Source organism: Balaenoptera ricei, chromosome X (assembly GCF_028023285.1).
Source record: "Balaenoptera ricei isolate mBalRic1 chromosome X, mBalRic1.hap2, whole genome shotgun sequence".
In the NCBI taxonomy this organism is placed as follows: Eukaryota; Metazoa; Chordata; class Mammalia; order Artiodactyla; family Balaenopteridae; genus Balaenoptera; species Balaenoptera ricei.
The window spans coordinates 66,632,556-66,645,843 of record NC_082660.1 but is presented as its reverse complement, the minus strand read 5'-3'; the positions used below and the strand labels follow the sequence as shown (position 1 = coordinate 66,645,843).

The window sequence follows — 13,288 nt, the reverse complement described above, 5'->3', positions numbered from 1 at the left end:
TTTCACAGTGAAGATAAATATAGTTTATCTTCACTTTATAGTTTAATATAGTTCATGCTTTATTTACTTTTAAATATAAATCTTTTTCCCTTGGGGATCCTCTCTTTATGTGTGGCATATAACTAATTTTTCTATAACTGTTCTGTCCTCTGACGGGTTGGCAAACTTGTTCTGTAAAGGGCCTGATAGTAAATATTTTAGGCTTTGTGGACCATATGGTTTTTGCCACTGTAGCATGAAAGCAGCCAGAGGCAGTACATAAACAGACAAACGTGGCTGTGTTCCAACAAAACCATATTTATTAAAAAAAAAAAAAAGATGGTGCTGGATTTGGCCTGTGGGCTGTGGTTTGCCAACATCTGCTCTGTGATATTTTGCTTTATAACTTTTGCTCTCATAGTTTCTACTTAGTCGTGGTGGACTTCCTCATGTTCATGCCTCTCATCTCCCCTCATAACCTCTTAGAGCACTCTTTCACCTCCAGTCTCTGCTACTGATTACCTGTTTCTGTACATATTTCACAATTCTAAGTTTCTGAGAGCACAGGTGGTAGCCAGACTGGGTGCTTTGTATGTCATTAGTATTATGTTCTGGGATGTAAAAGTGATTTGCTTGGCTGTCTACCTTGCTGCTTCAATATAACCAATTCCATATTTATTACATTCCTTTTCAGGGTCTGTTCCTTGCAATCCAAATTTTATTGCAAGAAATGGGCTCATTTGGATCAGTTTAAGAAGTTTACAGAACTTGACTCCACTGTGGCATTATTAACGTGATTCAGTTTATTTCTCTGGCTTTCTGCATGTCGTCTTGCTTCTACTTCCAACTGGTTTCCTCATACTCTGTCTTCCTCTACCTCCTAGCTACTGAATACTTATGTTTTTTTCTCATTCATAACTTGAGCTTGTGCAGCCTCTGTAGGCGTGGCCTCCATTCTACCTCATCTTTCTCTCTGCAAACTATCTGTTTCTGCTCTTGTTCTCCATGCTGCCCAGTTGTCATTAAATTGAGACTCTGATTGCCTGTGGGTTAAGTTTCCTGAGACTGTAGAGGTAGCAGTTGTTATTTGGCAGGTCTAGGACATTTCCCCTATTGATTGCTATGTGGAAATGTTTTTCTTTCCCTTTTTATAATCCCGAAGTGCTTTAGACTAACACAACTCATCTATCATAGGTATATCCAGAGTCATTTAATTGCTCTAAAACTAGAAGGCATCCCGGTCATGGGACATCCAAAAGATGCCATACCTAACCATCTTTGGAAGCGACAGTTTCACAAATGACTACACGACCCTACTTTCTCTATATCCTTGAGTCTCTTCCTGCTGCTATCTGGTTTCCTTATCCTCTGTTATTTATCCTATTGCTGATGGAGTTTTTGCTTATTTTTAGCTTCTGATTTCTGTGCTTACAGTTGATCTTACTTAAATCCTTCATGATTCTTACATAGGCTGTGGTATGTTCTTTTATCGCATATCCATTCATTTCAGGTGCAGAGGTTTTGTCCCTCTGTTTTTCCTCAGTTGTAAGTTGAATCTAATTTTCTTACCTCATCCTTGTTTGGGAACAGCTTTCATGTCACAGCAAGTCATAGGCTGTTGACCGGCTTGTGGATGTCTGTCCTCGGTCTGATCCTTACTTCCCCTTGATCTGAACAGCCGTGGATTCAGAGGAGGGATTCTTGGTCACAAGAATGCTTTCTTAGCTAGACTTGTTTGCAGTACAGTTTCCTTTAGCAGAATTTTGGGCATGGGTGACACTATGACATGTCTACTTTATTCTCTCTGGTTTAGCTCCCTAACACTGCTTATTTGCAGCATCTAGCAAGTCTCTCAAAGTCTCACCTTCTAAAGTGGGTATAAAATGTAAATTCCATGTCACAAGCTGGTTTGCACAGCATCTTTAAAACAAGGGATTTTCTGGAAGATCATAGCCAATTCCCTAAATTGCATTCTTCTTGAGGGGCTATTCTGCTTCTTACTATTGGTTAGGTACTTCTGTTTGCTAGAAACAAATTCACCAGTGAGCTAATGACAGGTTATTGGCTGGTGACTTGTGGGGAGATAATGGTGACTGGGATCACGTGAAATGCCAATTATAGGGGGACCTTAACATGGTCATGCCCATTAGGGATGGGATCTGGGTCCAAAGAAGCTCTGGGAAACTCAGCAGCAGGAGTTTGCGGATCTTCATGTTAGGATTGTGCCATTTATGTAACTGAGTTACTCTGTCTTCTTAAGTCTTGTGTCTTATTTCTCCCATTGCCTATTGGCTTACCTATTCACTTTGTTTTCGTTTTTTTCTCTGCCTCATATTTTTAGCTTATTCATAGGTTCTGCTTACTTAGGGCTTCACCTTTTTTTGCCCCCACTGAATTGTATACTTTATTTATTTTTTTAATTGGAGTATAGTTGATTTACAGTGTTCTGAGGGCTTCACCTTTATCATAAGTTTTGCTTGTTTGTGGCCCTCGTGGCCTCACCTCTCTGCACTGTGTTGGCTTGCTGTCTATCCTTTCAGCTTCAGTTCCCTTTGCTAACTATGATTACTACTTTTGATAGCCCAATTCTAATTCCTGAGAATACAAATGTACTAGGCCTGACTTATCCCAGTTTAGTTAGATATTTATATACCAACAGCAGCAGTTTGTGGGTCTTTTTTTTTTTTTTTTTTAAGATTTTGTGCAAGTTGATAAAAAATCTACAATCTACAATACTTCTGGGTAGATATGGAATTCTATGAACACATATAATAGCTCTCATACTGTAATTGATGGATGTTTCCTTATGCCTAAGAATACTATTCCTTACTGTGAATCTCTCTTAAATCCTAGAACAAACAGGGTTCAGTCTTTTTTTTCTCGTGTTTCCCTCTCACTTGAAAAATGGTCAACAGCTCTCCGCTCTCACCAGACTCCACTTCGTCATTCACTATGACGACATCGTAGAAGCCACCCTGGGTGTCTCCCCAAAGATAGGTTAAAATCCTAAGCCCTGGTACCTGAGAACGCGACTTTATTTGGAAATATGTTTGTGGGTCTTTACTTTTGTGTTCTGCAGTTAATATGATTATTACACTTAGTCTCTGTTTCTTTTACTTTTCTTCATTTCTTCTAGCTTCCAATGCATCCATTAACAACTGGCTTCTCCGTCCTTTATTTCAGGGGTTGCAATTGCAAATGCATGCAGGGTCCGGATGGGGTAAATGTGTAAGATGGTTCTGATATTTATTTTCTTATTTATTTCTTGAAACACTGCTTTGTTTTTGTTTTGTTTTGTTTTTTCAGCTTTTCTTTTGTTGCTCTACTTTTGATACAGACATTGGAAAAGAGAATTCTCTCAAAGTAAAATAAAGATTTCAAATGCAATGGTAAAGAGCAGTTGATGCTTCTAAGAGGGAGTGTTTAGGTTTGTGGTCCAGTGGAACATGAACCTTTCATCCAAAGGAGAAGGCTGTTACTCCTTGGCTCCTGTTGATTGTTGCCCAGTAAAAATGCTGCCCAACATTGAGAGGATTTCCAGCTCTCTGCAAGGAGCCTGAGTTTGAGCTGTTAGCTTAAATTTGTTTAAATGCTGCAGGCCAACACAGTGTGTTTATTTTATTTTTTAAAATATTTATTTATTTATTTTGGCTGCCCTGGGTCTTAGTTGTGGCACGCGGGATCTTATTTGCAGCATGTGGGCTTCTTAGTTGCAGCATGCGTGTGGGATCTAGTTCCCCAACCAGGGACTGAACCCGGGCCCCCTGCATTGGGAGCACGGAGTCTTACCCACTGGACCACCAGGGAAGTCCCGAACGCAGTGTGTTTATAAATGCTCTTATAACCCCATAGCTTCTGCTTCTTTATAATTTTGACTTGTTTGTAGTGTTACCTTTTTCCCATGTGGTATGAAACATGAATGTGTAGCACTACCCGTTCAGCTTGGCCTGGGGTTGGCAGTTTTCCTTGGGTAGTGTTTAAAACTAGGTTGCAGTTTTGAATGGAATTGTATGGATTAGAATAGATTAGGAAGGAACAGGTGAAGATAGAATATTTAAAAATGAGAAAATACTAGCCTCCATCTGGCAAAGGGTGAGTACTTTGTGAAATTTTTGTTCCAGCTATATGTTTGTATGTATGTGTATCTTTGTTCTAATGTAATTGTTTCTTACTGTGGATTAAGCAACTTTATAAGGCACCGAGTGAAATAGTGTGAGTAAGCTGGCATCCTCTGAGCTAAATCCTTCCTGTAGACAGGTCTCCTTTGGCTCACACAGTGTTTCTTGAAAATCTGGTGATTGCCAGGGGCTTGAGGGGAGGGGGAGAATGAGGAGTTGTTGTTTAGTGGGTATAGAGTTTGAATTTTGCAAGATGAAAAATTTCTGGAGATTTGTTGCTCAGCAACATGAATATGATTAATGCTACTGAACTGTGCACTTAAAAATGGTTAAGACGGTTTAAAAAAAAGAACAGGAGTAGCCCATTAAACAGAAAGTTTACACAGTCATCAGAATATCCTTGAGTATGTCAAATATAATCAAGTTAAAAAATACTTGCATGACCGTCTTTGATAAAACCTTCCATTTCTATATATCAAGCTATGGCCCACGGGCCAAACGTGGCCCACCGCTTTTTTTTTTTTTTTTTTTTTTTTTTCGCTTTTTTTTTATATATATATATATACAGCCTATGAGTGGAGAATGGTGTTTACATTTTTTAATGGTTGAAAAAAATCAAAAGGAGAATAATGTTATAACCTGTGAAAATTATACAAAAATCAGATTTCAGTTTTATTGGAACACAGCCACACATTCATTTATGTATTGTCTATGGCTGCTTTTATGCTACAGTGGCAAAGTAGTTGTGACACAGACCATATGGCCTGCAAAACCTAAAATATTTACTACCTGGCCATTAAAGAAAAACTTGGAAAGTTGCTGTATTGCAACAGTTGCCAGATCCCTCACAGCATCATCTTTGATGGCTTTAAATGCCTAATTAGCAGCTCTGTCATGGCCTCCTAGTGGCTATTATCATTCTGTTCTAATATGTGGGGGGATTCTCACTTCCTTATCCCCTACTGTGACACCCTAACCAAATCGAGCAAACTCACATTCTTGGTGAGCTTCAGTTATGCCTGGAATTCTGTTAGCAATTTCTGGTATTGTAGGTTCTTTTATTTTCAAGAAAGGGACCTCTCTTGGGTCAGCCAGGCAATTTGGACCACCCATGGCTATGCATGGCCAGCCTCTAAGGTAGACAAAGGTTTCATAAGAGTCCAAATAAAGAAAATCCAGTATTTGAATAAGACAGTTAAAAAATAAAGAAAATGAAATTCAGTTTCCTCTCTGAGGAAAATGGTTTGAGGATTGGAAACGGTTCCAAGATAGATGCAAGCAACAGGGGTTTGTATCATTCATCTAGTATGCCACCTTTAACATCTTTTTTTAAAATAAAAATTCTATATATTTAAGGTATACAACTTGATGATTTGATATACATAGTGAAATGATTACTATAGTCAACCGTCAAACTAATTAACTTTCTTCTCACCTAGTTACCTATTTTTTTTGTGATGAGAGTACCTGCAATCTATTCTCTTAGCAAATTTTCAGTATTCACTATAGTATTATTAACTGACCTTATGCCATATATCACATGTCTTCATTCCTCCTTTTCTCTGCTTTTTTGCCTTCCTCATTATCTACTCAAGCTTTAGTTTACTTCCTAGCTTTGTTTATATTCTGCTTCCTCATAAATTTTCAGTTATTCATCACTAAACCTTGCTTATTGCTCTGGTGTCCTTGACTGTATCTCATGTTTCCCAGCGCTGTCATTTAATATTCAGCTCCCTCTGCTATGGGCCTCACTCTTTTTGTATTTCACAAACTTTATTCCTCAATGCAAGGATTTAAATGGCTTAGCTCACCCCCTGCTGGGGTAGTCAGTTTCTGAGTCGTGCAATGACACAGCACTTAGGTAGTGTGTCCCACACCTGGTACATTCAGCTTTGCGTGACAGGACAGGTCATATTCTAAAATTCATTGCTGTCTCAGACTGCCTCATCTCCAGAACTATGAGTGGGACAGTTTACCTTAGGTGAGACTGTGAGTGTAGCCACGATTTGATTCAGGTGTGTTTGTATTGCATTTCTACATCTTGACCACTAATCACATATGCCCCTCATCTCATTTTCTCATTTCTAAAGATGCTTCTGTTTATACTTTTCCAGCTCTTACTTAAGCAGAAATGTTGGAGAGTAACTAAGTCACGGCCAGATGCTATAGTCTGATGTCATGAGGCCACTTTAGAAATTTCCCTGCCAATTTTAGAAGCATCCACTTGTCTGATCTTCTTGGCCACTTCAGTTTTCTCTGTTGCGATTGTGCCACAAGTTACCTTCATTGGATGTGTGGTCCTGTGACAGTAACTTGGCTGCAGTTCCTGTAGGCCCTTAACCTTCTAGCCTCGGTTGTGGTGGGGTGTGTCTGTTCTCTGCCCCACCACCAAGTCATAACCAGGTCTAAATATTTTACTTCCTGCCAAAGTTCTGTTTATGTAGCCCAACTCTACATTATTTTCTAAATTACATAGGTTTTCTGGTTTCAAGAAATAAGACACAGGATTAGCTCAAGAAATAGACATTTATCAAATAGATACACATAGTAAGATACACACAGTGAGGAAGATAGGATTTCATAGAAATCTTAAGAACAGTGTGGTATGGAATTGCATCTGTGGTGGCTCTGGGGCTTAAGCACATCTAGGCCTTTTCCATTGTGCCGTTGACTTGAATTAAATCAGTTATTTGTTCAGCTATTCTCTTCCTCTCTACTTTTTTTTTTCTTCCTCATGACTGGCTTTGCCACTACTTCAATGAGGCTTTCAGCTTCAGCTTTTACTGGTAATGACCTAGTTTTCATTGTTTCTACTCAAATTACAAAGAGTGAGAATCTAATTGGCCTAGTTTATCTTTACTTGTGCAGTGCTTTTTCATGCTTAGACATGCTGGCAATGTATGGATTGGTCCCGACAATCATGCTCATTGGAGAGGATGTAGTACTAGATAATGTGAAACAAAAGCTGGTCATTAAGGGCTGTGCTACAGCTGTGACAATAGATAGGGTGGTGATCTTTAGAAGGATGCGGGTGTACATTTATAGGAACCTGAACACTGGACACATTTAGTCCAGTGGTTCTCAAGCTTGGGAACCTATGGTCTGATCCATGTTATTCCATGCCTGTTGGAATGGTAACTGAGCACCATGTCTAGCTATAAGAGAGATAAAATCATGCTTTCCAGGGTCAGCACCTCATGGTTATGTTGGAATTTGCACATCATTGTCAGAAGAGAAATAACTGCCAAACCCTGCTCTGCTTATTTTTTTGTTGTTGCTATAATACAACCACTACCAATAGCCTCAGTGCTTCACCTTAAGTGGCTGTATGTATCAGTCACAAAGGCAATTGTGTAATTAGTGGCTTTGCCACAACATAACCTGGACTTGTAAAAATAACTTTGCATCCTGGTATCTGGAGGGGATTGTATATGATTTTCTACCCTACAGTCTTACCCTAACAATTCCAAATGTTTTATATTTCTCCTGGGGGTCTGTTTTCATGCAACTGTATTTCTGATACAAATTTCTATACAAAATTGGCTCTTTTGGTCTCAAGAAATGAAGAATCACTCAGCCTGCCTCATTAATAGGGGTTTATTTTATATAAATATGTTGAACAATGTGGAAAATGGGGCTATAATGGGAATCTAAATATAGGAACAATATTGAGTATGGGAACTGGATTTGAGCAGCTCTGGGCACCTTAACAGCAGGTATTTTTGGTTCATTACTCTTGTGCTACACCACTGACATCACTCAGCCACTGTGCATTTGCTGTTCCTTCTAGCTCAGTGGCTCTCTATCAGAGCTGTACATTAGAATCAACTGAGGAACTTTAAAAATAAACCAGGGTGAGCTATTGTGATTTAATCGCCACAGGCATCAGTATTTTTAAAGTTCCTTCATGCTTCTTTTGCTTTTATTTTTTTTTTTTGGCTGCACTGCATGTGGGATCTTAGTTCCCCGACCAGGGATCGAACCCGTGCCCCCTGCAGTGGAAGTGCAGAGTCTTAACCACTGGACTGCCAGGGAAGTCCTCCTTTGCTCTTAACTGGCTTCCCCAACCTTTATTTCTCTACCTGCCAGCTTCTGCTTACTTGTGATATTCATGGATTGTATTACCTCGTAAATTTGCCTTCTCGTGGTCTTAATGAGCTCCCTTAGAGAAGAGGCTATGGCATGACACCAAAATTAAAGTGTCTATTGCAAGGGTTGGCAAACATTTTCTGTAAAATTCCAGATAGCAAATATATGAGGCTTGTAGGCCACAGAGTCTCTGTTGCAACTATTCACTCAGGGAGTCAACCAGAGACAGTGAATGCAAGATCTGTCTGCAGCCAGATTTGACCCATTGGCTGTAGTTTGCTGACCCCTGGTCTGTTCCTTCCTTGTTCATAGTAAAATTTCTTGTTTATTCTTTCTCAATATCTTCTTAGCTACTGTTCTCCAATTCATCATTAACTTGAATATAAGAATTACTTTGGGGACTTCCCTGGTGGCGCAGTGGTTAAGAATCCGCCTGCCAATGCAGGGGACACGGGTTCAAGGCCTAGTCCGGGAAGATCCCACATACCGCGGAGCAGCTAAGCCCGTGCGCCACAACTACTGAGCCTGCGCTCTAGAGCCCGCGAGCCCCAACTACTGAGTCCGTGTGTTACAACTACTGAAGCCCACGCGCCTAGAGCCCGTACTCCGCAACAAGAGAAGCCACCGCAATGAGAAGCCCGCGCACCACAACGAAGAGTAGCCCCTGCTCGGCGCAACTAGAGAAAGCCCGCACGCAGCAATGAAGACCCAATGCAGCCCAAAAAAATAATAAATTAATTAAAAAATTAAAAAAACATTACTTTGTAAAATTCTACTTCATCTAAAAAAATTCATTTCGGGATATTTATCATAGTAGCATTTGATTTATAAATTCATTTGGTCAGAATTAACTTGCTTGTAACATTTCTTCTCCTCTTCTAGAGATATTTAGTCAAGTCTTTTTATGTCCTAATAATCATAATTTTCATCATGTAGATCCCCCCAGTATTTATGTTACTCCTTAGGTATTTTATGCCATATGTAGCCACAATTTTCTATTAATTTTAATAACTTTATTTTTCCTAGCTTATTTCAAAATGGAAGTGCTATTTTTCCTGGTTATAAAGAGGTACTTATAATAAGCAATTCAAATAATACAAGGATATAAAGAGTGCAGTCAAGATAAACTATAATCCCATCATTCATCTAAAACCACTGTTAATGGTGTATAGACTTCAGTGTTGGGCTGTCTTTGTCATTGAGCATTTATTTTATCTAAATGTGCCACCTGTTCAGATTCTGTGCTGATTAAGCAATTTCATGATTACAATTTGGCTACAAGAAAAGCATATGCTCCTCATGTGGAAACAAGTATTCTGGTTACATAGATGGGTATGTTTCTTGTAGTAAATTAAATTGGCATGTTGAAGATTATTTACCTCTCATTATATGTCAGCTATGATGAATGCCCTTGTAATTTATCTTTGCACAGTTGACTCATCATTTCCTTACCAACCATAATTTTTAGTCACAGAAGCTGCAGTGAATGCTCTCAGGGCCCTTAAGCCTGGTTTGTTTCCATGGAAAAGAGCCTAACAAAAGACTGATAGTGTTGACATGTTCCTGGCAGCAGGCATGAGCATAAGTATGCATTTGAAGAAATATTAGAGAATATGATAAAAATCAGTGGTTACAGTTTGTTAGGAGAAACTCCCTCATTTTCTAATTTACCTAGAGAATTACTTTAGTCAGTTCAGAGATAGCAGCATGTATATGTTTTGTCTTGTTCCTGAGGCACAGTTGTTGGAAGTTGGCTACAATGGGCCACCAAAGGATTTTTACACTCCTTGAATACATCCAACTAGGGAGAATTGCATGAAGTATTTGTAATTGAAAAGTGTGCGTGCCTGCTTTTAGTAGCCTGGAACTTGATAGAAATGTCATTAACTAAAGGTAGGATATAAAATATTTTAACTCAGAGTAACAGCTTAATATCTAAAAAGAACTTCTGCATCACTAAGAAGAAAAATTTCTTGCTGGGAACAAGTTTGGGAAACAAATGTACTTTTTTTTCTTTTTGGGGGGAGTAAAGTGCCCTCTCCAAAAAAAAAACAACCTTGCCTAGTTCAGAAAATGCATTGTTTTGGTTAAAAACCAGCTTAACATTTTGTTCTAGGTCAGAAGTAGTTACTAAGTTGTAAGTTTTATGATAGTTGTAACCTCATTTATTGACAGTTCTAATCCAGTGATTTAAAAAATGTGACAGTAAGGATAATTATAACCAAAACCATCTAATTGTTATAATGTAAATATATATTTAAGTGTGGTTGTAAAAATGCATTTTGAAACTTCAAGGAAAACAAAGGTGGCCTGTATGATTTGGCTACTTAATATCAAAAAATGGATGGTATGTGGGGGTGTCACTGGATCACAGGACTCAGCATATAGTTTTACTTAAGGCTAACATAGTAAGGATACATAGCCTTTCTAAAGTTAGCATAAAGAAAAAGACACATGTGGAGTTTGGAGAAGTCCCTGTGCAGGCTTCCATCTGCTTTCTCCTTCCCACGAGCGTTCGCACAGAGCATCCCCTTGCAATAAAAATACAGCAGCACGTGTGCAATGTTTCTGCCAGGGAAACCTGTTAAGAGACTCAGCAACCAAGGCTTTTATTGTGGGCTGGTCATGTAGGCACTTTCTGCTTAGCACATACCAAGATATCAGACTTCCAGAAGGAAAGTAGGTATTCAACGTGATCCACATTATTTATATAAGCAATTTAGGCACAGTGAGCCACCCTTATCAGTTAGGGAAAGTTTTCTATCAGTGCAGGGAACTGTTTACCAGTAAAGTTTCCTGATGCCAGCCAAGGGCCAACCTTGCAAGCAGGTCTTTATGAGGATAGTAGTCTTAGGCCTGCTATGTTAACTCTTTCCTGTGTACATGGGTTGAATGTATAATAATAGATCAAAATTATAGCATTCTATGATTGATCACATTCAGGTCCTGCTTAAGGTGATAAGAGAGTTTAAATACATGATTTCTGTTCTGTTTGGGGCATGTAAAAAATTTTTGGGGAGCCTTTTAGGTTATGTCAAAGAGTGACTTAAGCTTAACTTGTAAAGTATTTTTAACAAAATCTTTGATATACTGGCTATTTTTTCCTTTTTTCCTCCTTACACTGTTGCAAATAGTTAACTGAGAGAAGTGTGTTAATTTAAAATTTTGGGTGTCATTCCTTCCCCACACATTAATTAGGAAATTGACCTTCAAGGAACCATTCTTTAAGAAAGAAGTCCAAGGGAATATTAAAGTTTTGTTCTACGGTTTCACATGAATTTAATTAAAAAACTGAAAGTTAGTTTAAAGTAACAGGCCTCTCCATTTGAGAAGATTTAAAAGCAGATTGATTGTACTATCTGGGCATAATTCGATTCAGGTAATACTATTTTTCTCCCTTATCAGAAATTGAAGAAATTGCTGTAACCCCTTTGATGCATTTTCCTGCATCAAAAGTAAAAATGTGGAAGTCTATTAAGACACCAAAATGTTCACATTGGTTATCTTTTGAGACAGGTTTACATAAGTAATTATTATTTTTATGGGGTGTTTTGGTTTGATTTTTTTTCTTAGTGAAAATATACTATGTTGGAAAAAATAAATAGTTGGTAGGTTGACAGTGAGAGATTGATACTGTTAAGACACCTGGTCTCTGACACCACCTGGCTTCAATTCAATTCTGATGCTAACTACCCCAGGTTAATACCAGATCCCACAAGTTAAGGGCAACATCTTCCTGAAGACTGCCTTCCCTTTAGTAAATCTTAGGGCAACCTATACTGACCAATCAGCTAAATTCAGGGATTCCTGTGACCATCTTGGGTTTGTTAATTTGCTAGAATAATTTCTAGAACTCCCTGAAAGTGCTATACTTACCATTACAGTTTTATTATAAAGGATACAACTCAGGAGCAGCCAAATGAAAAAGATACATAGGACAAAGTCTGGGAGGACCCTGGATAAGGAGCTTCCATTCTCTCACCCCTTGGACTCAGGATATGTCACCTTCCTGGCACATCAAAGTGTTCACCAACCAGGAAGCTCCTTGAGCTCTGGGTTTCTAGAGTTTTATTGGGGTTTTATCATTGGTCACTTGGTTAAGTTCAGTCTCCAGCCCCTCTCCTCTCTCTGAAGGTCTAGAGGATAGGGCTGAAAGTTCCAATCTTCTACTAATATGCTTGGTCTTTCTGGCAACTAAGCCTATCTTGAGTCATGTCGTTAGCATAAACTCAAGTATGCTCAAAATGGACTTCTTGTAAATAACAAAAGCACACTCCATCACACACGCTTTTGAGATCTGTGCTTCCAACAGAGGACAAAGACCAAATTCATATTATACATTTTTATATTTTATCTCTAGTTTTGTAAAGTGTTTTGTTATGAAGAGCGCAAATGATAGATCCAATGAGGGGATGATAATTTGCAAGGTTACAAGGGATCGTGAGCAGTAAGGGAGGTAAGAATTTTACTGGAAACCCACCAAAGGAACTGGTGAGTGGCTGTGCCTCTGGCATGGTAACTAGAAGGCCACCAGGAAATGGAGGCATCAGGAGAAACCCTTTATGGGTTTGTTTTTATTTATGGGCCATGTTCTGCTCTTTTTTTTTTTTTTTTTGGTGGCTTGTGGGTGGGATCTTAGTTCCCCGACCAGGGATCAAACCCAGGCCCTCGGCAGTGAAAGCGTGGAGTCCTGACCACTGGACCGCCAGGGATTTCCCCTGTTCTGCATTTCTGCTCTATCATTACCTTACCTCTGATTGTTTTGCTCTTTCCTTTGACCTTTTATATCCGTCTCTACACTGGAGCTTCTGCTTACTCATAGTTTATGCTTCTGCATGAATCCTTAGAGATCCAGTTCTAGCTCTCACTTCGTTATGCATATTTAAAACTTGAGCGCATGTAAATTGTCAGCCTGTCGTCCTGACTGGCTCTTTCCTAGGCTAGGTTGGGAATTAACAGTAGTAGACTCAGAAGACTACTACTGCAGAGAAGTTTCACTTAGGAGCCAAGGGAAGAGAGGCTTATTACAATGGAAAGCACTTCTAAAACAACATTAAAATGTTTCTCTTTAAAGAGTGCTTAAAATATTAAGGATATCAATG

At 38.9% G+C, this 13,288-nt stretch overlaps 1 long non-coding RNA gene across 13 annotated transcripts in view; it reads left to right on the top strand.

Moving 5' to 3' along the window:
* Positions 1–13,288, top strand: part of LOC132357813 (uncharacterized) — a 62,302-nt gene that overhangs the window by 15,563 nt on the left and 33,451 nt on the right. For 2 of the 13 annotated variants that reach the window (XR_009500340.1, XR_009500342.1), the window contains exon 5: positions 8,537–8,943. The exons of the other annotated variants lie outside the window; for them this stretch is intronic. This is a non-coding gene — a long non-coding RNA (uncharacterized LOC132357813). Of the gene's footprint in view, positions 1–8,536; positions 8,944–13,288 lie in introns of those variants that run through there. 13 annotated transcript variants of the gene reach the window in all.